At 40.8% G+C, this 25,557-nt stretch overlaps 1 pseudogene; it reads right to left on the reverse strand.

The window, feature by feature from the left end:
• Positions 1-8,123: 8,123 nt before the first annotated feature.
• LOC124546226 lies at positions 8,124-8,241 on the reverse strand (annotated as a pseudogene).
• Positions 8,242-25,557: the final 17,316 nt, after the last annotated feature.

Consider the following 25,557-nt stretch of genomic DNA (forward strand, 5'->3'; position numbering starts at 1 on the left):
CATGGTATCACGTAACATTCCGCCACTGCGGACGGTATTTGCTTCGTGGTAATTACACTTGTTAAAATGGACCGTATACCAATTGCGGAAAAGGTCGATATCGTGTTGATGTATGGCTATTGTGATCAAAATGCCCAACGGGCGTGTGCTACGTATGCTGCTCGATATCCTCGACGACATCGTCCAAGTGTCCGGACCTTTCGCTGGATAGTTACGTTATTAAAGGAAACAGGAAGTGTTCAGCCACATGTGAAACGTCAACCACGACCTGCAATAAATGATGATGCCAAAGTAAGTGTTTTAGCTGCTGTCGCGGCTAATCCGCACATCAATAGCAGACAAACTGCGTGAGAATCGGGAATCTCAAAAACGTCAGTGTTGAGAGTGCTACATCAACATCGATTGCACCCGTACCATATTTCTATGCACCAGGAATTGCATGGCGACGACTCTGAACGTCGTGTACAGTTCTGTCACTGGGCCCAAGAGAAATTACGGGACGATGACAGATTTTTTGCACGCGTTCTATTTAGCGACGAAGCGTCATTCACCAACAGCGGTAACGTAAACCGGCATAATATGCACTATTGGGCAACGGAAAATCCACAATGGCTGTGACAAGTGGAACATCAGCGACCTTGGCAGGTTAATGTATGGTGCGGCATTATGGGAGGAAGGATAATTGGCCCCCATTTTATCGATGGCAATCTAAATGGTGCAGTGTATGCTGATTTCCTAGGTAATGTTCTACCGATGTTGCTACAAGATGTTTCATTGCATGACAGATTGGCGATGTACTTCCAACATGATGGATGTCCGGCACACAGCTCGCGTGCGGTAGATGCGGTATTGAATAGCGTATTTCATGACAGGTGGTTCAAATGGCTCTGAGCACTATGGGACTCAACTGCTGAGGTCATTAGTCCCCTAGAACTTAGAACTAGTTAAACCTAACTAGCCTAAGGACATCACAAACATCCATGCCCGAGGCAGGATTCGAACCTGCGACCGTAGCGGTCTTGCGGTTCCAGACTGCAGCGCCTTTAACCGCACGGCCACTTCGGCCGGCTCATGACAGGTGGATTGGTCGTAGGAAGCACCATACCATGGCCCGCACGTTCACCGGATCTGACGTCCCCGGATTTCTTTCTGTGGCGAAAGTTGAAGGACATTTGCTATCGTGCTCCACCGACAACGCCTGACAACATGCGTCAACGCATTGTCAATGCATGTGCGAACATTACGGAAGGCGAACTACTCGCTGTTGAGAGGAATGTCGTTACACGTATTGCCAAATGCATTGAGTTGACGGACATCATTTTGAGCATTTTTGCATTAATGTGGTATTTACGGGTAATCACGCTGTAATAGCATGCGTTCTCAGAAATGATAAGTTCTCAAAGGTACATGTATAACATTGGAACAACCGAAATAAAATGTTCAAACGTACCTACGTTCTGTATTTTAATTTAAAAAAACCTAGCCGGCCGGAGTGGCCGAGCGGTTAAAGGCGCTACAGTCTGGAACCGCACGACCGCTACGGTCGCAGGTTCGAATCCTGCCTCGGGCATGGATGTGTGTGATGTCCTTAGGTTAGTTAGGTTTAAGTAGTTCTAAGTTCTAGGGGACTTATGACCACAGCAGTTGAGTCCCATAGTGCTCAGAGCCATTTGAACCATTTTTTTAAAAAACCTACCTGTTACCACCAGTTCGTCTATAATTGTGAGCCATATGTTTGTGACTATTACAGCGCCATCTGTCACAATGCGAAAAAAGTCGTCCAACTAAAAGATTCATATTTCTTTACGTACTGCAGGAATGTGTAATAAAAAATGAGGGTTCCTATTTTTAAAAAAAACGCAGTTGATATCCGTTTGACCTATGGCAGCGCCATCTAGCGGGCCAACCATAGCGCCATCTGGTTTTCCCCTTCAAGCTAGACAAGTTTGTAGTTTTTTCGTTTGACGCTTATTTCGTGAGATATTTGGCCCGGTCACGATCAACGGACCACCTTGTACATCCACAGCAAAACATACATAAGGTTTCCATCATCTACAGAGTGTTACAAAAAGGTACAGCCAAATTTTCAGGAAACATTCCTCACACACAAAGAAAGAAAATATGTTGTGTGGACATGTGTCCGGAAACGCTTACTTCCCATGTTAGAGTTCATTTTATTACTTCTCTTCAAATCATATTAATCATGGAATGGAAACACACAGCAACCGAACATACCAGCGTGACTTCAAACAATTTGTTACAGGAAATGTTCAAAATATCCTACGTTAGCGAGAATACATGCATCCACCCTGCGTCGCATGGAATCCCTGATGCGCTGATGCAGCCCTGGAGAATGGCGTATTGTATCACAGCCGTCCACAGTACGAGCACGAAGAGTCTCTACATTTGGTACCGGAGTTGCGTAGACAAGAGCTTTCAAATGCCCCCATAAATGAAAGTCAAGAGGGTTGAGGTCAGGAGAGCATGGAGGCCATGGAATTGGTCCGCCTCTACCAATCCATCGGTCACCGAATCTCTTGTTGAGAAGCGTACGAACACTTCGACTGAAATGTGCAGGAGCTCCATCGTGCATGAACCACATGTTGCGTCGTACTTGTAAAGGCACATGTTCTAGCAGCACAGGTAGAATATCCCGTATGAAATCATGATAACGGGTTCCATTGAGCGTAGGTGGAAGAACATGGGGCCCAATCAAGACATCACCAACAATGCCTGCCCAAACGTTCACAGAAAATCTGTGTTGATGACGTGATTGCACAATTATCGTCAGCCCACACATGTTTATTGTGAAAATTTACAATTTGATCACGTTGGAATGAAGCCTCGTCCGTAAAGAGAACATTTGCACTGAAATGAGGATTGACACATTGTTGGATGAACCATTCGCAGAAGTGTACCCGTGGAGGCCAATCAGCTGCTGATTGTGCCTGCACACGCTGTACATGGTACGGAAACAACTGGTTCTCCCGTAGCACTCTCCATACAATGAGCTCTATCATGGAAATTAAGCGTTTCCGGACACATGTCCACATAACATCTTTTCTTTACTTGTGTGTGAGGAATGTTTCCTGAAAGTTTGGCCGTACCTTTTTGTAACACCCTGTATACACTGACATTTATCAAAACAATTCTTGGAGTTTGAAGTATGGTTAAAACGACTTGATTCCAAACATTTACCAAAAAGAAATTTAAATTTACGAGGAAGTACAGCAAAGAATCCGAACTTCAGCCTCCTTTTTAAACAAAGCCTTGAATCGTGATTCCTCTTGAAAGGGCGCAGGCAACTCCCCGACCACTACGCGCCGTAACGACAGCTACCGACAGTATCCAGGGATCTTCATGTGGATGTCACAAGTGCCAAGTTAGGAAACAAGGGCTTCCGGAAGTTTTTAGGTAACTTACAGCGTGTATTGGCAGCTGTAATTTGTCTTGTGTATCTCAAGTGGTGTCAACTGCTAGTGGCAAAAATAATTATGGCAGTCTGACCATTCCACTGTTAGACGGCGTCCACGCTAAGAACACCGCCCACAAAAGATGAGGTTCCGGTCTGAATCCCAGTCCGGCACACGATTTTACTCTGACGGGTAATAAAACAGCCGCACACTCTGCTACTGAGTGGAAAAGGAGAAAGGGTTCGCTCATCATAGTGATACGATTTCTGGGCAGAAAACTATTTTTCTTTTTTTTTGAGTCATCAGTCTTCTGACTGGTTTGATGCGGCCCGCCATGAATTCCTTTCCTGTGCCAACCTCTTCGTCTCAGAGTAGCACTTGCAACCTACGTCCTCAATTATTTGCTGGATGTATTCCAATCTCTGTCTTCCTCTATAGTTTTTGCCCTCTACAGCTCCCTCTAGTACCATGGAAGATGTCCTGTCATCCTATTGTGGGGTGGCGGGTGAAATTATTCAGATCTTTTTAGTTGTTGTTAGTTTATGAAGTTCGCCGTCTTTCTCGCGCGAGCCTGGCAACTATTTTTGTGGTCAGCCTGAAAGCGATGGAGAGCATACTGACTATAGTTTCCAGTCTGGTCCAGCCCACTGAAAGAAATGTTTCTATTCCCTTTCTAGTTAGTGGGGTCAGGACTATGACTATAAATGAAGATATAAAGTTCTAGTTCATACATATATTTAGTAAACTATCTCTCGCACAACACTTTGATAATCATTATGTTCAATTAACAGTAAATCTTTCTATCCTAAACAGTACTTTTATTAGTTCAGAGGCGAGCTCTACAGTACGTTCCTACCAAATTGTCTTTCGCTCTGACTACTAATACTCAAATAAATGTTTAAGATAAATGCTCGCCACGAAAGTGGAAATAATAGTCACCAGCTGCCACGCGGATTTGTAATTATCGCTGACGGCACACCATCAGATACTTTAGCGAAATCTAAGTGATCCAGGTCGGTGTACAGTCCTCGCGAGTTCACTATTAGCTATTAGTTAATTACGGAAAATACGAGTTTTGTCACAGTCCGTCTCTGATGTCATCCGAGACAGAACGCAATTGTATAACAGACGCGGATCGTACAATGGTTGAGTGCGAAGTGAACCTTCCTCCTGTTTTTTTCTTTCTTTTTTCTTTCTTTATTGTGATTTTATTCCCCTGCCCCATATGGTTTCCTCCTGTCTCTCGGGCTGTATTTATATATTGCCGCAGCGGATGGCCAAGGGAACATCAACTGTGACCTGCCTTATGAACACGGCAGCAGCCTCAGAACGACCGCTTTCTCGGACACATAATCTTTAATAACAAAGTTACGAATTAAATTTGGAATCTTCTTAATTTTTATCTACATTCTGGTAAGTTGTTTGAAATTACAGAAAACGTTGCAGCTCGCTTGAATAAAAACTTTGCCTTCTAGAATTTTTATAGTGGAACTAACGGTACATCCTTTCCCCTGAACTATAACTTTAATAAATTTTGTATTGCTTGTTATTAACACTACGATTCTAAAATTTGTTATAGCTCTATTATTCAGTGGGTTTTACCATATGCTGTAACCAAAATTTTCTGTCATTAAAATTACAAGAACTTAATCTACTACGTTGTTGTTGTTGTGGTCTTCAGTCCTGAGACTGGTTTGCTGCAGCTCTCCATGCTACCCTATCCTGTGCAAGTTTCTTCATCTCCCAGTACCTACTGCCACTTACATCCTTCTGAATCTGCTTAGTGTATTCATCTCTTGGTCTCCCTCTACGATTTTTACCCTCCACGCTGCCCTCCAATACTAAATTTGTGATCCCTTGATGCCTCGAACATGTCCTACCAACCGGTCCCTTCTTCTCATCAAGTTGTGCCACAAACTCCTCTTCTCCACAATTCTATTCAATATCTCCTCATTAGTTATGTGATCCACCCATCTAATCTTCAGCATTCTTCTGTAGCACCACATTTCGAAAGCTTATATTCTCTTCTTGCCCAAACTATTTATCGTCCATGTTTCACTTCCATACATGGCTACACTCCATACAAATACTTTCAGAAACGACTTCCTGACACTTAAATCTATACTCGATGTTAACAAATTTCTCTTCTTCAGAAACGCTTTCCTTGCCATTGCCAGTCTACATTTTATATCATCGTTATTTTGCTCCCCAAATAGCAAAACTCCTATACTACTTTAAGTGTCTCATTTCCTAATCTAATTCCCTCAGCATCACCCGACTTAATTCGACTACATTCCATTATCCTCGTTTTGCTTTTGTTGATGTTCATCTAACATCCTCCTTTCAAGACACTGTCCATTCCGTTCAACTGCTCTTCCAAGTCCTTTGCTGTCTCTGACAGAATTACAATGTCATCGGCGAACCTCAAAGTTTTTATTTCTTCTCCATGGATTTTAATACCTACTCCGAATTTTTCTTTTGTTTCCTTTAGTGCTTGCTCAATATACAGATTGAATAACATCGAGGAGAGGCTACAATCCTATCTCACTCCCCTCCCAGCCAGTGCTTCCCTATCATGCCCCTCGACTCTAATAACTGCCATCTGGTTTCTGTACAAATTGTAAATAGCCTTTCGCTCCCTGCCATCATTAGAATTTGAAAGAGAGTATTCCAGTCAACATTGTCAAAAGCTTTCTCTAAGTCTACAAATGCTAGAAACGTAGGTTTGCCTTTCCTTAATCTTTCTTCTAAGATAAGTCGTAGGGTCAGTATTGCCTCACGTGTTCCAATATTTCTACTACAAATGACTATATTTTAGTTACAAATTTGGTTTTCATTAAATCACCCAAAAACTATAAGACGTAGCTTAAGGTGGTCTCGTAGTTAATATCTTTAGGTTGACCTGAAGCATCATAGAAATTTTTACATTTATAAGTCTAATATTTAAGACCTTCAATTTTTCTTAAAAACGTAGATTCTGACTATAATTTTTATTCTATTATTTTGAAACTTGCACCACTTATTTATGACCTCCATAAGTACATTGTGGCCAAATCCCGGCTTTATAGCTATATTATTTAGCGCCGCTTATTTTTTTCTTAGAACTCTATTTTATTGTTAATTATTGGTTTAATTGCTTTAAGACATGACATTTAAAATGTTATTACATTAAAGTATATGTTGACAAAGTATGAATAAAAATTTTTGACTTTTAATTTTATACTTAATTATGGGGAAATCTTGTGCGCTACGCGCAGACGCTTTGTGGTGACGTGGAGCTACTAGCAGTGAACTGCGGTAAGTCCCGGCACACTCGCTCGCCTCTGTATCTCACCAACGATACAGCGCTTGTTTCGCTTTACTGTCCCTTCTCCTTGCCAATGTTTTCCACATATTCCTTTCCTCTCAGATTCACACAGAACCTCCTCATTCCTTACGTTATCAGTCCACCTAATTTTCAGCATTCAACTGTAGCACCACATGTCAAATGCTTCGATTCTCCTCTGTTCCAGTTTTCCCACAGTCCACATTTCACTACCATACAATACTGAGTTCCAAACGTACATTCTCAGAAATTTCCTCTTCAAATTAAGGCCTATGTTTGATACTAGTAGACTTCTCTGGGTCAGGAATGCCATTTTCGCCAGCGCTAGTCCGCTTTTGATGTCCTCCTTGCTCCATCTGTCATTGGCTATTTTGCTACGTAGGTAGTAGAATTCCTTAACTTCATCTACTTCGTGACCATCAATCCTGATGGTAAGTTTCCCACTGTTCTCATTTCTGCTACTTCTCATTACTTTCGTCTGTCTTCGATTTACTTTCAGTCCATATTCTGTACTCATTAGACTGTTCAGCAGGTCATGTAACTCTTCTTCACTTTCACTCAGGGTAGCAATGTCATCAGCGAATCGTATCACTGATATCCTTTCACCTTGGTTTTTAATCCCACTAGTGAATATTCTACTTATTTTCATCATTGCTTCTTCGTTGTACAGATTGAACAATAGGGGGAAAGACTGCATCCCTATCTTACACCCTTTTTAATCCGAGCACTTCGTTCTTGGTCGTCCACTCTGCCTATTCCCTCTTGGCTCTTGTACATATTGTATATTACCCGTCTATCCATATAGCTTACTCCCATTTTACTCAGAATTTCGAACATGTTGCACCATTTTACATTGTCGAACCCTTTTCCAGGTCGACAAATCCTATAAAAGTGTCTTGATTTTTATTTAGTATTGCTTCCATTATCAACCGCAAAGTCAGAAGTGCCGTTCAGGTGGCTTTACTTTTCCTAAAGCCAAACTAATCGTCAAATACAACATCCTCAAAGAAAGAAGGAAAACTAATGTACACAACAAAAATAGGGAGATCTCGCCATGCCGTTGCAAAAGAGCGTACGACATGAACAATACAAGTCTCGGTAAAGTGGTCTCACGAACGAGATATCTCAAATCCCCGTATAAACGCAGTGTCGTATTTGTCAATGATCCATCTAACTTATTTCTAGAAAATGAAACCCTGAACTTCCTGAAAGGAAACTACACCGTAAGTGGTTATTTATTACAGGCGCAGTTTGGACTTGTAGCAACTGTGGATGCAATAAATAACTAAACCCCGTCCGAACAGGCCATGAAGGCCCAACAGTACCTACCAACCGCCGTGTCATCCTCAGCACACAGGCGTCACAAGGGCTGAGTGCACCCCGCTTGCCAACAGCGCTCGGCAGACCGGACAGTCACCTATACGAGTACTAACCCAGCCCGACAGCGCTTAACTTCGGTGATCTGACGGGAACCGGTGTTACCACTGCGGCAAGGCCGTAGATGGCTGTAATGAAGAATCAATTATAATTTTACAACTGTTGCTGCGTCTGTCTACAGTCATTAGGTGCCCCTTTGTACGAAATACACTGTTGTGTCTTAGAAAAACAATATCTCAGTGACAGAATACATAACCAAGCAAGAATTTTTATAAATTATTATAAAAGCAAATAAAACCTAAGCCTGTATTCATTGTAGGTATGTTGTGTTCTTGTTGCTGCTGTTGTCTTCAGTCCTAAGACTGGTTTGATGCTGTTCTCCTTGCTAGTCTATTGTGTGCAACCTACAACCATTTGAACCTGCTTGCTGTATTCATTTCTTGATGTCTCCAGAAGTGGACTATACCAATCCCTTCTTCTAGTGTACTTTACCAATCCCTTCTTCTAGTCAAGTCGAGCAATAAATTTCTTGTTTCCTCCCGCCAGAGGTTCGAGTCCTCCCTCGGGCATGGGTGTGTGTGTGCTGTTCTTATCATAAGTTAGTTTAACTAGTGTGTAAGTCTAGGTACCGCTGACCTCAGCAGTTTGGTCCCTTAGGAATCCACACACATTCGAACATTCAACAATTTCTTGTTTGCCTCAATTCGATCCAGTACATCTTCACCAGTTATTCGTACTTCACAGTGCAACACAATCAAAGAATCACTTTTTCGAAATCCAGTAATTCCCACCCACTGTGTTCGTTCAAGTTTGAAATTTGGCTCAAAAGTGCATGAAACCCTTCCTCTGTAACGGTGCAAAAGCGAGACACCCAACGATGTAACACTCTTGCTCAAGGACACTTCAAACAAGTATGTACGAGGTGTAATGTGGGTCAATGATATCACATGGGCACCAAATTTCACCACAATTCTGCTGAATGCCACCGTGGATGTGTTATATGTTCGGAAGGTCTTCACACCCACTCCTACCCATATTTCTCACCTTCTTTTGACGCCTCTGTGATGGAGGTGAGAACCGAGGCACCCAGCGTTAATGTCGTGCAGTTTTCTTATGAGGGGCCAATTAAAACATTCCAAACACGATGCCTCTCAGAATCGGCTCGAAAAGGCTGCAGGCGGTGGCATAAAGGGCGTTAATGAAACCCCCTCATTATCGGGGGCACTGATTCCCACTCATTTCGTTGAGAAAAACGAGAATTCACAGTGCTATGAGCAACAAGAAGACATTCTTCACAACCTTTGGCACTTCTGACACCCTTCAGAGTTACAGCCCTTCTCTAAGGACATTGTCGGGCTGTGTCTCCAACGGACGCGATTGCACCCATTTGGAGCACAGTGAGACTGCAATCTTTCCTCTTGTGTACAGGTTGGAACCGCTAGGGACCGTTCAAAACCATTCAACGAAATTTGAACGTGATCCACAGCAGCTAAGAGTGCTTATAGTTTCTCAGCGCTCCTGTTTTTTGTCCTCCTGTGGCGTGATTGCGGAGTGATGCCGACTGACACATGTGTGAATAAAATGGCAAAGAGTTCCTCTAAGAGTCCTCGCCAATTCGGCAAAACCGTCGGAGCCCCCCACTCACTTCTGTTAGGAAATTTAAAAATGTACCTCTCCAGATAGAACCAGTGATGAAGTGCTAAGCGCCTGCAGGCAGGCTGCACTGCTACTCTTTCCCTGCAACACTGCTGTTCTTGCATCTGATAGCGGGGCATCCAGTTTCGAGAGTGTCAAGGGGGTAGCCGGTCTGCAGGCGCCTAGCATGTCGTCACTCATTGTGTCTGTACATTTTCAAAATTCTAAAGAAAGTTGGGGGGGGGGGGGGGGAGGTGCCGCCAAGAATGATGCCAACCTGATGATCTTAAAAGGACCCTTTACCCTTTTTTAATGCATATGTCAATGTCGCATCCCCTGTGACCACGCCACAGAAGGACACAGAATGGTAGTACTGAAAAAGAAAAGAACTCTTGACTGTTTCGGATCATGTTCAAATTTCGTCGAATGGTTTTGAACTGTCCCTAGTAGTTCCAACCTGCACAGGAGAGTAAACATTATGGTCACACTGCGCTCCAAACGGGTGCGATCGCGTTTGATGGGACTGCAGCCACAGAGTGTCACTAGAGAATGGTTGTAACTCCTGAGGGTATCAGCAGTGTCAAAGATTGTGGAGAATGTCTTCTTCTTGCTGGATTCCTCCGAAAAAATGACGTTTTGCCATTCGTACACCCAGGTTCGTCGTTGAGTACACCACCGCAGGCGCTCCTGTCTGTGATGCAACATCAAGGGTAACTGCAGCCATGGTCTCCGAGCTGATAGTCCATGCTGCTGCAAACGTCGTCGAACTGTTCGTGCAGATGGTTGTTGTCTTGCAAACGTCCCCATCTGTTGACTCAGGGATCGAGACGTGGCTGCACGATCCATTACAGCCATGCCTGTCATCTCGACTGCTAGTGATACGAGGCCGTTGGGATCCAGCACGGCGTTCCGTATTACCCTCCTGAACCCACCGATTCCAAATTCTGCTAACAGTCATTGGATCTCAATCAACGCGAGCAGCAATGCCGCGATACGATGAACCGCAATCGCGATAGGCTACAATACGACCTTTATCAAAGTCGGAAACGTGATGGTACGCATTTCTCCTTCTTACACGAGGCATCACAACAACGTTTCACCAGGCAACGCCGGTCAACTGCTGTTTGTGTATGAGAAATCGGTTGGAACCTTTCCTCATGTCAGCACGTTGTAGGTGTCGCCACCGGCGCCAACCTTGTGTGAATGCTCTGAAAAGCTAATCATTTGCATATCACAGCATCATATCCCTTTCGGTTAAATTTCGCGCCTGTAGCACGTCATCTTCGTGGTATAGCAATTTTAATGGCCAGTAGTGTATATCCTCTCTACTTCTGCCATCGACAGTTATTTTGCTGCCCAAACAGCAAAAGTCATCTGTTACTTACAGTGTCTCATCTCCTGTCCTAACCGCCTCAGCATCCCTGAATTAACTCGATTAAACCCCATTAGCTTCGTTATACTTCCGTTCATGTTCGTCTTACAACCTCTTTTCAGGACTCTATCCACTCTGTTCACTCGAGTCATTTGCCGTCTCTGCTATAATTACAGTGCCATCAGCAAACCTCAAAGTTTTAATTTTAATTCGCATTCCAAATTTCACCTTGGTTTCCTTTACTGCTTGCTCAATGTACAGACAGAATAACACTGGGGATAGGGCACAACCCCGTCTCATTGTCCTCTCAAGTACTGCTTTCCTTTCATATCTTCGATTAGATTAGATTAGATTAGTACTTGTTCCATAGATCATGAATATGACACTTCGTAATGACGTGGAACGTGTCAGGTTAATAAAAGGTGTCTATGCAAGATATTACATTACACAAAATATTACATGACACTTAATATTTTTAATTTTTTGTGGGGGTTGGGGAAATTACCCATTTACTATATATCCAAAAATTCATCTAATGAGTAGAAGGAGTTGTCATTAAGAAATTCTTTTAATTTCCTTTTAAATGGTATATGGCTATCTGTCAGACTTTCGATGCTATTAGGTAAGTGACCAAAAGACTTTTGTGGCAGCATAATTTACCCCCTTCTGAGCCAAAGTTAGATTCAACCTTGAGTAGTGAAGATCATCCTTTATCCTATTGTTGTAGCCATGTTCACTGCTATTACTTTTGAATTCGTTCAGATTGTTAATAACAAATTTCATAAGCGAATATATTATCTATTGTGAGGCTACAGTGAAGATCCCTAGCTCTTTAAATAAGTGTCTGTAGGATGATCTTGGATGAGCTCCAGCAATTAATGTGATTACACGTTTTTGTGCAATGAACACTCTTTTATTCAGTGATGAGTTACCCCAGAATATGATGCCATCCGACAGCAGAGAACGAAAATAGGCGTGGTAAGCTAATTTACTGAGATGTATATCGCCAAAATTTGCAATGACCCTAATAGCATAAGTAGCTGAACTCAAACGTTTCAGCAGATCCTCAGTGTGTTTTTTCCAGTTCAACCCCTCATCAATGCATACACCTAGAAATTTTGAATATTCTACCTTAGCTACCGATTTCTGATCGAAGTCTATATTTATTAATGGTGTCATTCCATTTACTGTGTGGAACTGTATATACTGTGTATTGTCAAAGTTTAATGAGAGCCCATTTGCAGAGAATCACTTAATGATTTTCTGAAAAACATCGTTTACAATTTCACGAGTTAATTCTTGTCTGTTGGGTGTGATAGCTATACTTTTATCATCGGCAAAAAGTACCATCTTTGCATCTTCGTGAATATAGAATGGCAAGTCATTAATTTATATTAAGATCAGCAGAGGACCCAAGACCGAACCTTGCGGCACCCCATTCTTGATTGTTCCCCAGTTTGAGAAATCACTAGTCTTTTGCATATTATGTGAACTTCTTATTTCAACTTTCTGCATTCTTCCAGTTAGGTATGATTTAAACCATTTGAGCTCTTTCGCATTCATACCACAGTACTCGAGCTTATGTAGAAGTATTCCATTCTTATAACCGCAATCTGATTTCTGTATGAATTGTAAATAACCTTTCTCAACCTGCATTTGATCTCTGCTACTTTCAGAATTTCAAACAGTGTTTTCCAGTCAACACAGTCAAAGCTAACTTAGTTTACAAGAAGACTGGTTTCCTGTTCTGTGGTTATCGAGGATGGAAAAAAATATGGAAACACCAAAAACACAACATATTAAAATGTCTAATACGATTTTAGATACCTTTGGCATCCAAAAAGCCTTACAGTCGACTCGTAATGGAAAAAATACAGGGCCTGTACGGCTTTGAAGGGCATATTATGTCATCCTTCCTGCAAAATGGTGGCAATCCAGGTAACGATGGTGGAGACGGGTAACGATCACGCACCCTTCTCTCCAAAGTAGACCACGAAGGATCAATGACGCTGACATCTGGTGTCTGCCGTGGCCAGGGCAGACGCGACAACGCATCCTCGCGCTCAGGAAAACACTCCAGAATGATGCGTGCTGTGTGAACGAGGTTCGTGTCGTCTTGGAACACAGCATCATCGTCGATGAAGAAACATTGTACCACGGGACTGACCTGGTCAGGCAAAAGGGTCACAAAATCCCTGGCACTAATGCGACCTTGTATAGTGACCATGGGGTCCATGGAATGCCAAGGTATGGCTGCTGTGGCGTTCGCTGTGTTATTCGGTGGTTTGGTATTTTATTAATTTGTAAATGAAAATGATAATCATATTTTATTACATTGAGTAATTACTAAATAATTTTTCTCCCGGCTAAAGATTTGGTCAAGTTGCTAAAGAACTCCAAGTTAACGTCGTGTTAAAGTGTTGTCTATAAGTTGTGTAAGTGTCACTAAATCACAGTTCATACAACAGATTATATACAACTATTGATTATGATGGAAACAGTTGTCTTTAGCAAAATGATCATTAAAACCACCGAATATCAGCCGCGCACAGCACTGACGTATGTTACCTGAAACAATATTCTTCGCAACTCGTGCTTAATTAATTTCGGCTCCCTACATCAGCTAGAAACATTTGTTATAAAGATCGTACTATGAGCACTGTTTTTAAAGAACCAATCTGATTCGAATTATTTTCATTCGATTGAGTTCGGGACCACCGGTGCACATTTATTTTTACACATTTTTATTACCTTCGGCATTTATGTGAGCAGAGTTGCGTAATTTGAATTTGCCGCTGAGATAATTGTTAAGATGGCGGCAGACAATTGATATAGACTTTCTATTGTTAGAGCAAATAGGATAAGTATTTGAAATGCTTATTAAACTTTACTTTCGTATTGTGCACTATTTAGACTTCATCAAGCAAACATTTGATTTTTTTCTAAGGAAAACACAGACAAAAAAAATGCGATACAAATCGCTATCATCAATGGCTGCGCTCCTCGCAGCGGAAAGAAATAATTAACACAGATAATGCTTACTGAGAGAGGAATTAAAGTTACAAATAATTATTCACTCATATTTATAATAATAATGAACTCTATTCTCAAGTAATAATTAACAAATAATTACAATTTCTTAACAGACCTCAGTTTGATATGCGTCTTGCGTCCTGAACCTACAAAAGCCAACCAACAAAAGGTAAAAACAACGGAAGACAAACGCAGATCATAAAAGGAATTTACAATTATCATTGTCTTTGTATGATACACATCGATATGTCCAATCACATCATAAAATATTATATAAATAATTAACATTTATTTCACTGTTTTTTCATATGTCGGACAGATAATGTTTATAACTGTTAGAGGCATAATTTCCTCTCGTCGCACTGTAGCTAAAATTTATCACGTGGATGTTACACTGCCCATATCATCACCGAACCCCCGCCATATTTCACTCTTGAGACGTAAACTGTGCCAGAAGTTGGAAACAGTATAAAACAATACTCATCCGACCAAATTATTTTCTCCAATAGCTACATAGTCTACGTTTTATTTCTTCGGCACCTTGCATTCCCGTTACAGACATTTCCCAGCTGATGGAGTTCCTTTTGTGTTGTTAGTGTCGACAGAGCTTGTGAATGCGACATTCACTTCTGCAGTGATTTTTGCAGCTGTCCTCCTCCTTATTTTTGGTGACAAGCCTCTTCAGTCACCATCTGTCACTATCACCAACACACTCTTTCGTCCGCATTGAAGTCACAGTGGATGGTGTTTTTCCGCTTTCTATCTGATATAAATTTTCGATCTGGTGCCTCATGACACACCAGACACTTCCGCTCTCTCGGTTACAGAGGCACACACCATACTAGCACCACCCATTTTTCGAGGTTCAGATGCACTCAGCTTCGACATGATGCACTCACAACCTAACGGAGCATTTTCCTCATCATGGCTGACACTTGCAACGTGTTGAGGACAATGCACAGGTTTCGTTCGTGGTCAAATACTTCCACGAGTGCTAGTTCTGCAAGGTTCGCAGAAGAGCTTCTGTGAAGCCAGGAAGGTAGGAGACGAGGTACTGGCACAATTGAAGCTGTGAGGACGGCTAGTGATTCGTGCTTGGGTAGCTTAACCGCCGGCACTTTAGCTCATCGTGTTCGACCAGTGGGTTAGCTACCCCTTGTAATAATAAAAAAAAATTGAGTGAACGGATCAACGAAGAACCTGAACAAGCGTCGTTAGACGTCCGCCCCGAACAAATACAGCGACCAATAACGAACAAAAAACGAGATCAACAAAAAAAAGGTCGGTAGAGCACTTGCCCGCGAAAGGCAAAGAGGTCCCGAGTTCGAGTCTCGGACCGGCGCACAGTTTTAATCTGCCAGGAAGTCTCAGGCTATATCAGCTTGGAATATGTACATATCTGTCGTTGAGAACTTTTAAGGGAATTGCACAAATATGCGTAAAAGAAGTAAGTGTAGAACATTGTACGAAAGTATGTGCACAAGTTAAAAATATTTAAATGGAACATCGGCGTAGTGAGGCTGTGATGCAGCAAGAAACTGAAAATGTTCTCATACAGGTTAGATTTGAAAGCAGTGACGACGACGAAAGTGACCAGGACACAGACGTTGTCCCAATCATTTGATCGCATGGAAGTTCTGCTGATGCCTCAATACAGTCTATTGACACAGTTCTCCCAAACAGTTAATGGAAAGGAAGGACTAACTGTGAGTGAATACAATCTATTTACACAGTCAACGATGGAATTTTGAAGATCTGCCATAGAATTTATGACTGCAAACACCACTCAGTACGAAAAAGTAATGCCTGTTTTTAAGACTTACAAGTATGCGATATAACGCAGTGGTGTGACTTACAACTATGCGATATAACGCAGTGGTGTGACAACTAAGTCTAGAAACACTGTTGCCGTTGCTTAAACTTTCGTCAGACGAATTGTAGTAGTCCCTCGAGACAACATACGTTCCAACTGAGCAGCACGGAAGCATAAATATGCAACCGGCTAATGCTGGAAGAACGCTTGGTTGTCTGTCATTCAGGGGAACGCTGAAGCCCAAACAACAGTGCCTGCAACTGAACAACATTATCAGTATGGCGATTGATTCAATCTTACGTTCACATGACCACACAGCACACAGAGAAAATACTGGCTGCTTGTCTCACGTGAGCACCGAACATTAGGAATATTTATGATGATGTGAGCATGTACTGCACACGTCGCCAAACACTGAATGGAAATGTAACATGACTTTGGCATGAAGCTGTTGTTTACATTTTGCACTTGTAAGGCAGAAACTTGAAGATTACAGGTAGTTGTCCTGTTTTCATACTTATTTTGTAAGCAGCAAATATGGGGATCAACTGTTTTTCGCTACGAACTCAAACTGAAATAGCCTCAAAGGAGGGAAAGAAGAACGCTTAGGGACTCACCTTGCGCCGTACTTAAGTCAACTGGCCAGGGGAAGAACCTTTGCTGACGATGAAAATCCTGTTCTTCGTATCTGGAAGGTCACTCCATAGATATCCCTGCTCTGTGACGAGTACTAAAATGCGAGCCGCGGTTCTAGGGTATGGCCTTATTTCGAAATGAATCTGGCGGCATTGTTTCTGCGACCCGTTGAAGTTTACGTCATCGAGGTACAACCTCGATTAGAGAAAGGAGAGAAAGAAACAAACAAAAACTCTCCTTCAGTTGGTGTGATTTAGGGCAACTTAAATCATTGCGCAAGGAATCAGTTTCAGCCACTCTCCACAGTAAATTTGCTAAGTCGAACACCCGCGTACTTAGAGAGAAGCTGCGTGTGACTTCAGGTCAGCTGAGATCCTGTCGCTTAGTCACCATTTACATTTACATAAATAAAACGTAGTCTGCATATGCATAACGCTAATTCATCACGTTGCTTTTTGGCGAGATTCTGAAAAGAAACTTCCAGAATTTCTGACAAAGGGGATAAAAACAGGTAACGTAAACTTTACAAAGAAGACCCCTGGAATACGAATCCATAAGCTTGTAATTATTACGAATACGAAGAGGCTACGTCTAAGCTAGTAGTACTTTGACGGGCCTGCTGGCGTATACTTTGGAAGCTGTAAGTACGACCCAGTCACACGCCTGTGTAAGCCACACGGTCCGTTTGTGAGCACCGTTGAAGAGGAACAAGACACTCTAGTCTCCATTTTCGTCTGTTCCTGATTGTATTTACAGCCGAATTTCCGGGAGCACAGCTCTGATATTCTTGGCTCTTGCTTCCACGTGTCTGCTACGGACCACTGATGATGTAACTCGATTTGAAGTTACGTTCTGCTCGCCATTCTCATGCAAAGAGCTAGGAAATATATGGTAAACTGGGGCTTGCATTTTGCACCTTGGGGTAAATATTTGTTTGGATTATTTTCAGGCCTTTAATGTGCTTTTACTTGTGTCCAAACTTCATGCAGCGAGGTAGATACACGTGGTACAGTATCAGGTTTTCGTAAGTCCATCCGCACAATGGCGTGCTGACTACATCGCACTCTCATTTATTTAAGTGTGCTCAGGATTTTCTGATGTATCTACAATTTTTCTTTGTTCATTTCTGCCAAGTGGTCCATGTGTGGACAATTTTACCGTTTGATTTGTCAATGGCTGTGGACTGAGTCGCAATAACCAAAAGACATTTTAATTGTAGCTTCTGCTATTTATTTTCATTCCCGTATCACTTAGGAAATTCGTGTTCAAATACATAGAGAACTACTTACGTGCCTTTGTACACATTTCCCAATCTGCGCTTAACTTCAAGCAGGAACTTTGATCTGAACCCTGCCATCAGCAGGAACGTTAGTGAATTCAGAGCGAAACTGCCACAAAAAAACAAGCTTTTCCTAAGAACTGAAAACCAGTAGAAACTTTTTTTCTATTTCTTGGATGCTTTATAGCTTACGAGGTAATTTAACATCACCAAATTCAGTTATGATGAGAACGCGAAAGCAGCGACAGTGCTGATGGGAGAGGTGACGAAACTTGCAAGCAAAATATTAAAAGATAAGTGAAGTACGAAAATAGTTCAGTCACTCACAGAGAGATGCAACACATCAGACTTCGTGTTTCCGCAGAACTGAATGTAGTTTTCTGGCTTCAGTTAGTTCTCGTGAAGTCCGCTTCTCACCCTACAAAAGCCAGATCCAGTTAGTTGATGGCTCATCAATCTCATACTGAGAGGCACCCACATGCCTTGCTCATACTGTGGCATCAAGCAGTCAGGCCTGCAAGATGAGTGGTCTGCCAAGTGAGTGGATTCATTCTTATTTATCGAGTAACATGAACTCTCGTACTCACAATTAAGTTACAAATTGTCCTCCTGTATGAATAATACGCAACGGAAACGCACATCTGACTATCAGTAATTTACAGAACTCTGACTGTTCTCTACGCACTGGCAATACCACATTTTCTTTCTTTTTTTATTTAACGGCTTTTATCAACACGTGGCCATCGCACTGAATATGAGTGGCGCACACATTATAAATTCTGGATATCATGACAACATACAATTCGAAGGAAAAGGCCACCAATCTTTTTTCTTTTCACTGTCTTATTTATTCCGATAAATTCTATAACCTAAACACACAAATTCTATAACCTACAACAATAACACATGAGAAATTCCGCCCAGTGGGCATGGCTTTACATTGGTGAATCTCTATCTTATGGTCTCGTAATTATTTAACGCTACAGTGCACTTTCTGGATAGGATGGTGGATCTTTTGCTATATCTCACACTTCGACTCTCACAACCATCATCACGAAACTTTCCTCCAGACCGAGCGGTGCAAAAGGAACATGCATAACCCACTACCTCTGAAACTACCTTGCTACTCTCCCATGCAAACCACACACACTTAAATTACGTGACATACACCACACTGCAACATGAAATACAAGACAGGGAATAGTCACAACATTATCACTTTCAGCTTTCCCACTTCAATTAATATTTATCCCAGTTTCACACGACACTGCCCCACTTCGTAATTCTACTTTCCTACTATGAACCCTGGAGATATATGCACGTCTTCCTGTGCAATGCAAGCCAAGTGGCGTTGCTGGATAGACGGCTGGCTCACCTTGTTTCTCTCTCAGAGTGTTATAGTTTGAATTAAGCGTCACACGGAAACATAACACGCAAAGTAATATTAACAACATATTCATCACACACCCAAGTCCTCAACTGATACCATGGACGAGTACTTCTCTTTATCCTTTGTCTCATTCACAGATTGAGTCTCACACAGTACTCACCACGTGGAAGTACTCGCCACTAATTTCAAGTCCTGCACACGCTATCTCTTAAATATTTCAACTTATAGTACACACGCTAGTAATTCAGCTTAACTTAAGGACACGGAAGTATTTCAACTTATTGCTACACGTGGTTTCATTGTGACCGTTGGTCACTTCCGAAGATTACTACGATCCCATTAATATTACCTGCCTGACATTTAATTCTCCCCACAAAAGTTCCTGAAATAGAGAAATTATTATTTCAAACTGCTCTTAAATATTCCACATGCATACCATGTCTCCACTCTTTTGTCTTTACGGAGCACAACTAAGACAGGTCTTAACAGCACAAGATCCAGCGGCAGAGTGCTGAAACATGGCCGGTCTTCAGGTCATCTCGCACCTCTGTCGAGGTGGGGGAAGACCATGCTATCGTATTGGTCAGCCACATTTCAAGCGCTCAAAGCTCCGGTAAGTTTCATCTCTTTGGTTCCACCAAAGGTGGCCAAAGGATCATCTCAAAGATGATCATATATTCACATTCACAATCTGCGGTTAGCAGACGACCATACATTCATTCATTTCACAGATCTCACCAAACTGGATGTAGGGATTTATTTTGTGGGAGTGCACTTGTGATCAATTAAATAAATAAATTGTCATTCTTTCCCACACTGGTATCCGGCTTCGCTGTATTAATTGAAATTGAGTTATTATTAGAAAAAATATGTTGTTCAGACAAGAATAATGAAGTATGTATGAAACGTCCCCTTAGAACAATTTATACAAGACTGTGCTTAAACTGACACACAATATTTTGTTAGCGCAACGCAATCTGACTTTCAAAATTCCCTACAAAAGAATGGCCCTGACTAACATTAAACTATACCTTTCACAAATCACTTACCTCACAAAAATCTTCGCTGCTCAAGCTACTGCAATACAGCGAGCGCCACTACTGCCAGCTAAATAAAAGATTCAAACTATGGAAGGCACTAACTACTGATAGGGATAGTTAGCAAATGAAAGATATTAATAGAGAACAAACAATGTATTTACCTTGATATCATCATATATAAATATAGCAGTTCATGACAAATTACAAAACTCCGCCATCTCTCTCCCCACATCCACCACTGCTGGCGGCTCACCTCCAACTGCACAACGCTACGCGCTGTTCACAGCCAGCTGCCTAACACTACAATGGCGAGTATTACAACAATGCAAAGCAGCCACAGACTGCACACAGCACAGCCAGTGATTTTCATATTGAGCGCTACGTAACGTTGCCAATAAGAAAACATAAACAGCCTACTTACATAGAGAAAACATAAACAGCCTACTTACATAGCCCCCATGCTCCCCACAAAAAATTTTACAAATTTTTTTTGGGCAGTGGCCAATAATGATTTGATAAAATTTTTCATAATTACAATAACAAAGAAATCAAATGCACACACTTATTGATACAATGTTGGTCAAAAGCTAACCTTTTCTCACAGTCCATAAAGACAGTCCTCATCTTCGTCACAGTAAAATTGCAGTGTTTTTCTCAAAGTCTGAGCAGTAAAAGAAAATGCACACAGAAGTAGTGGATTTCCATGCTGTCTTGAAGAAGTAGTGTTGTCCTTCCAATGGAAAGACAGTGCTGACTCTTGACATGCAGACAGGTAATGCGCCACAACAGAGCAAACCCACAGCAGAGCCAGTCGAAGTTTTGAAGAATATTGGTAGGTAGGTCATCACAGAGCAGACCCACTGTAGTCCTGGTAGAGATAATGGTATTGGTGGGTCATCAAAGATGCAGACCCACTGTAGGTAGTCCTTGTAGAGACGGCCAGCAGCCATCTGTTGCAAATGTGCAGGTGCACAATCACCATCGAAGAGTCTTGCGGACAATATAGCAAGTCCATAAACCACCACTTGTGCACTCACAAAGTTTCTGGAATTGTCCTTAGATCCAGCAATGCTGTTATCCAGTCCCTTGCTGAATCATTAACACACATGCAAACACTATCAGTCCCTACTTCTCACATATTGTCCATATACTATGACCAACGGAAATGTGTGCAGTGAAATGAATGCTTACAAGTTACTTAGTTTGATAAACTGGTGTCAATTACAATTTTATAACATGAGAATACAATAACAAAGGTACAGAATACATCATTAAAGAACATAACAATACAGATAACATTTGTAGTAAAACAGGCTTTACAAAAGAATAGAAATAGACATATACATCAATGTTACAGGAATTATGACATAAGTAAATATATAAAAGATCAGAATAACTTTTGAAACATCAACCTCAAACATGAGCATTAAAACAAAACAGAATAAATAATGTCTAAGCATATTTATAAGGTAAATAACATATTATTAATGCCAATTATATTCGAGGATAACAGTATTCCTCATCATAGTGAATGTAGCTTAATATTAAAAGAAGAAAAAATTCTATGAAACTACACAGAGACAGGAAGAAAACAAATACACAAGGGTACACAAACATATAGTGGGATAATACAAAAGGAAAGGACAGGGTTTGTTGTACTGCAGTATTTTGCAAACAAAACTTTCTTTACTTCTTGGGGATCTCCCTTCATTCAACATTATTCCCAAAAAGTCCTATCTATACCTGCTTTCTGTATTCTATTCATATTTTTTCAATATAATTATTTCTCAGTGCACAATACTCATTTTGGCCCAAGTCTGTTCCATATAACTTCGCAACGCATTCTTTACCAACTCTCCATAGTCAGTTTCATATATAGTCTACCCCTCTTAAGCTAACTTAAATCTACTGAGCTCAGATGCTAAACTAAGGGACGAGGCAATGCAGCAGCACATAAAACAATTAATATAAACAGCAATGAAAAAAATGGAAAATCGCAAAGCAAGCTACAGTAAATCTAAATTACCAAGCAATTCAACATTACAACTAATATGAGGCAATGCGCAGCAAACAAAAAAATAAATCTGGCTTAGCAGAGTAACACAAATTAAAGTTCAGTAGCACTATGCCTGGCAAACAGCAGCTTATATCTAAACATGACATAGCTCAAGCAGAAAAAATAGTACACTAAAGATAACAATTCAGATAAGGGAAATGTATAATCACATCTTAATGTCTAAGTAATTAAAGTGGTGCACCACAACAACTTATTGTAAAAGAAATATTACCATGTACTTGAAAAGAATATTATGTATGCAGTTACTGTTACTAGTCCCTTCTTATTGTTCTTTCCTTTCCAAGTGCTCCTATTTTGAAGAATGTGGATCACAAAATTATTATTTAATAGATCTGTTGACAGAAAGTGTTCACATTAGCAAATGCATTTAATTTTATTTTATGAAACCAATGCTGCAACACAGCTGAAAAACAGATGTCAAATGAAATAAGCAATTACGCAAACCAAAGCATAAAAACATCATTCAATAGTCATGTGGCATTTCGTAAGTCAGTAGCTCTCAACTCTCATAGAAAGACACTTGTCATAATCAGGTGTGCAGATGTACGAATATTTCCCATCAATTCATAAGCATTGCAGTAATTAGCACAAAGTATGAGTAATCATATGTTTTCAGGTAATGAGCGTGTAATATTTGCGATGCTTTCTACAAAGGAATGTCAATAACAAGGTTAATGGAAGTAATGAGGGTGTCGCATTTGCAATATTTTCTCTAAAGGAATGTCAATGGCGAGGATAAAGGCCCGCCTTTTTTTATTTTCTACCTGTGCTTCCGGAAAGGCACACCCTAATGACTTGTTCTCCAGGTGTTTGACACAGCTGCGTGCCCACAACGCATTACGTGCAGGTGGTCACTTAACTTTCTTACGGAAATATTTACGACACCAGTTTCCACTACAGTGACAGTCTCACATAAAAATATTTCACAGGTCATGAATTAGCGTTGCAAATCTGTAGAAAGAAAATCCTATAAATATAAGTGTCCAAATAAAATATTCGTCAGCATTGTGATACAGTCACGCATTTACGCACATTTCATAACTCTTAAAGTACGATTCTTGGTTTCCAACATACTTCTTGTTCCTCATATACGGTAGCATCATCTTATTGATCATAAACATATCTCAACAGCATAGTACACATCGTCGTCATAATAATAACATCATAACACCTCAGTCAAATCTCAAAAACGTCGTAGCTTTCTGCAATAATTTCAAAACCTAAAAAAAATTCTCTGCTCATTTCAATAGTGTCATCTACCTCAAACGTACTTTAAAATCATGCTCCCTTACCAAATATATCATTCAAAGCTCTCATAGTATCACAATGGTTCCGAAAAAATATGAACAGATCACACAGTACAGACAAAATACAATTTCGTAAGTGTGAAGTAATCCAACTCTGTAATTGCGTAAACATATGTCACTGATGTAATAAAAAAAAGTTTATCTCTCAGTTACATGATCAGATAGCTGTGTAATTTGTGTGTTAGAGAAATATGGTACCGATGTGTAAAGTTGTATAAGCAAATACCATAATAGCTAGGGTTCCTTGTGGTTGCCACACACATGGTACACAAAGTAAGTGTGTACCCCCCTGAGGATAAATGTAATTATACTCCCAGGTGTTACAAATTACAGCAATGGAATGAAATGTATCACGGAAAACTTTCTTTGTAATTAAAAAAAAATCTTTAAAAATAAGTGTTTTAAGTATAAGATTAATCACTCAAATGCGTGTACTGTAGCGCTAAACTGTGCATCTTGTCGCAACATAATCTCTGTGGAAGTGTCGTAGTTATCGTCCTCCGAAAGCTAAGTTCTGCAGAAGTCAATGTACTTACCACATGATAAACAAAAGTGAAATGCTTTGCGTATAGATATCGTAGTTATTATGCTTATTGGCGTGATGAAGAAAGTACTGTACAGTAACGTATTGTTATGCCACGAAAAAGGCTGTCTCATTGTTGCTATACCACAAAAGTTACTACTAAAACATGTTTTTCTTCCTAGAAGAATTCAGAAAACTGTGCAGATATAAAACAGATACACTGCAAAAGCAACATTGTGAATTGTCACTCATTAGTAGCGTCGTGATAACATCGTGTAGCTGTCACATAAACTAACCACTGTGTCCTCTGGTATCTCACAGAAAGTACTTTAAACCCAGAATGTATTTTCAAGTAAACCAAAAGTTGCATTAAAATCTCATTAGCAGTACCAGTATGTGTCCTAAGTATGTAAGCCTGATAGACGTTACGTAATCGTGCAACTAACAAGCAAGAATGTACAACTAACAACACTGTGTCGTCTGTTCATTATAACAATGCATTCGTAATTTCTGTTTAAATAAGTTCTCTTGGTTCTTGACTGGATATTTCACTTCAAACATTGTTACATGTTAACAGATTCTAAATCTGACAAAGCATACTAGAAATGTGAAGTGAAAAGTTTTATGGCAAAGACAAAGTTAAAAAGGAGATTATCTTTCAATAAACGGTTTTACATGCGAAATGTGGTGTAAACCTTTACTCTTCCTAGTGCACAGAGTTTCAACTTCAAAGCAATTATCATGTTGTATACATCGGTAAAGAATGCTAAAATTTTTCTCCAGGCTAGCGCCTTATGTTATTTTTCTCGGAGCCAGCGGGCGCACGCGGCTGCCAGCTATGAGACTCATTGTCTGTCTCTTTGTTGGCGCGCGCCGTTATTGGGATTAGGAGACCTAACTTCTACAAATTCACTCTGACGAGAAGGCCCTGCCCTGTTTGAATCCCGCCAGTTCTGATGCAATTCAGGTCTGTCGTTACGAATATATCGTCTGCCGTCATGTCGGTAGTTCCTGTAGTTTCTTTCTTGTCGGTTAAATGGTGGAGAATTTCTCCCTGAATTGTAACTGCGCGCTGGACCGTTGCATCTGAAGTTATTCTGTCTCCCTTGATAATAATTATTTTGGTTCCCATATTGTCTGTTTCTCTGATTGTCTCTGTAATAGTCATTACCGCGGAGAGGTGATCTTTCCCTGTAATTATTACTACTCTGCCAACGGTTGTCATACGGGTGGTGTCTGTTTTGGTCACGATTTGTGTTGTGAGAATAGCCTTGTCGTGTCAAGTTATTACTTCTTTCATCGCGGAATTGCGACGGATGTGACCTGTAATTGTTGTG

The sequence above is a fragment of the Schistocerca americana genome, chromosome 8 (genome assembly GCF_021461395.2).
Source record: "Schistocerca americana isolate TAMUIC-IGC-003095 chromosome 8, iqSchAmer2.1, whole genome shotgun sequence".
In the NCBI taxonomy this organism is placed as follows: Eukaryota; Metazoa; Arthropoda; class Insecta; order Orthoptera; family Acrididae; genus Schistocerca; species Schistocerca americana.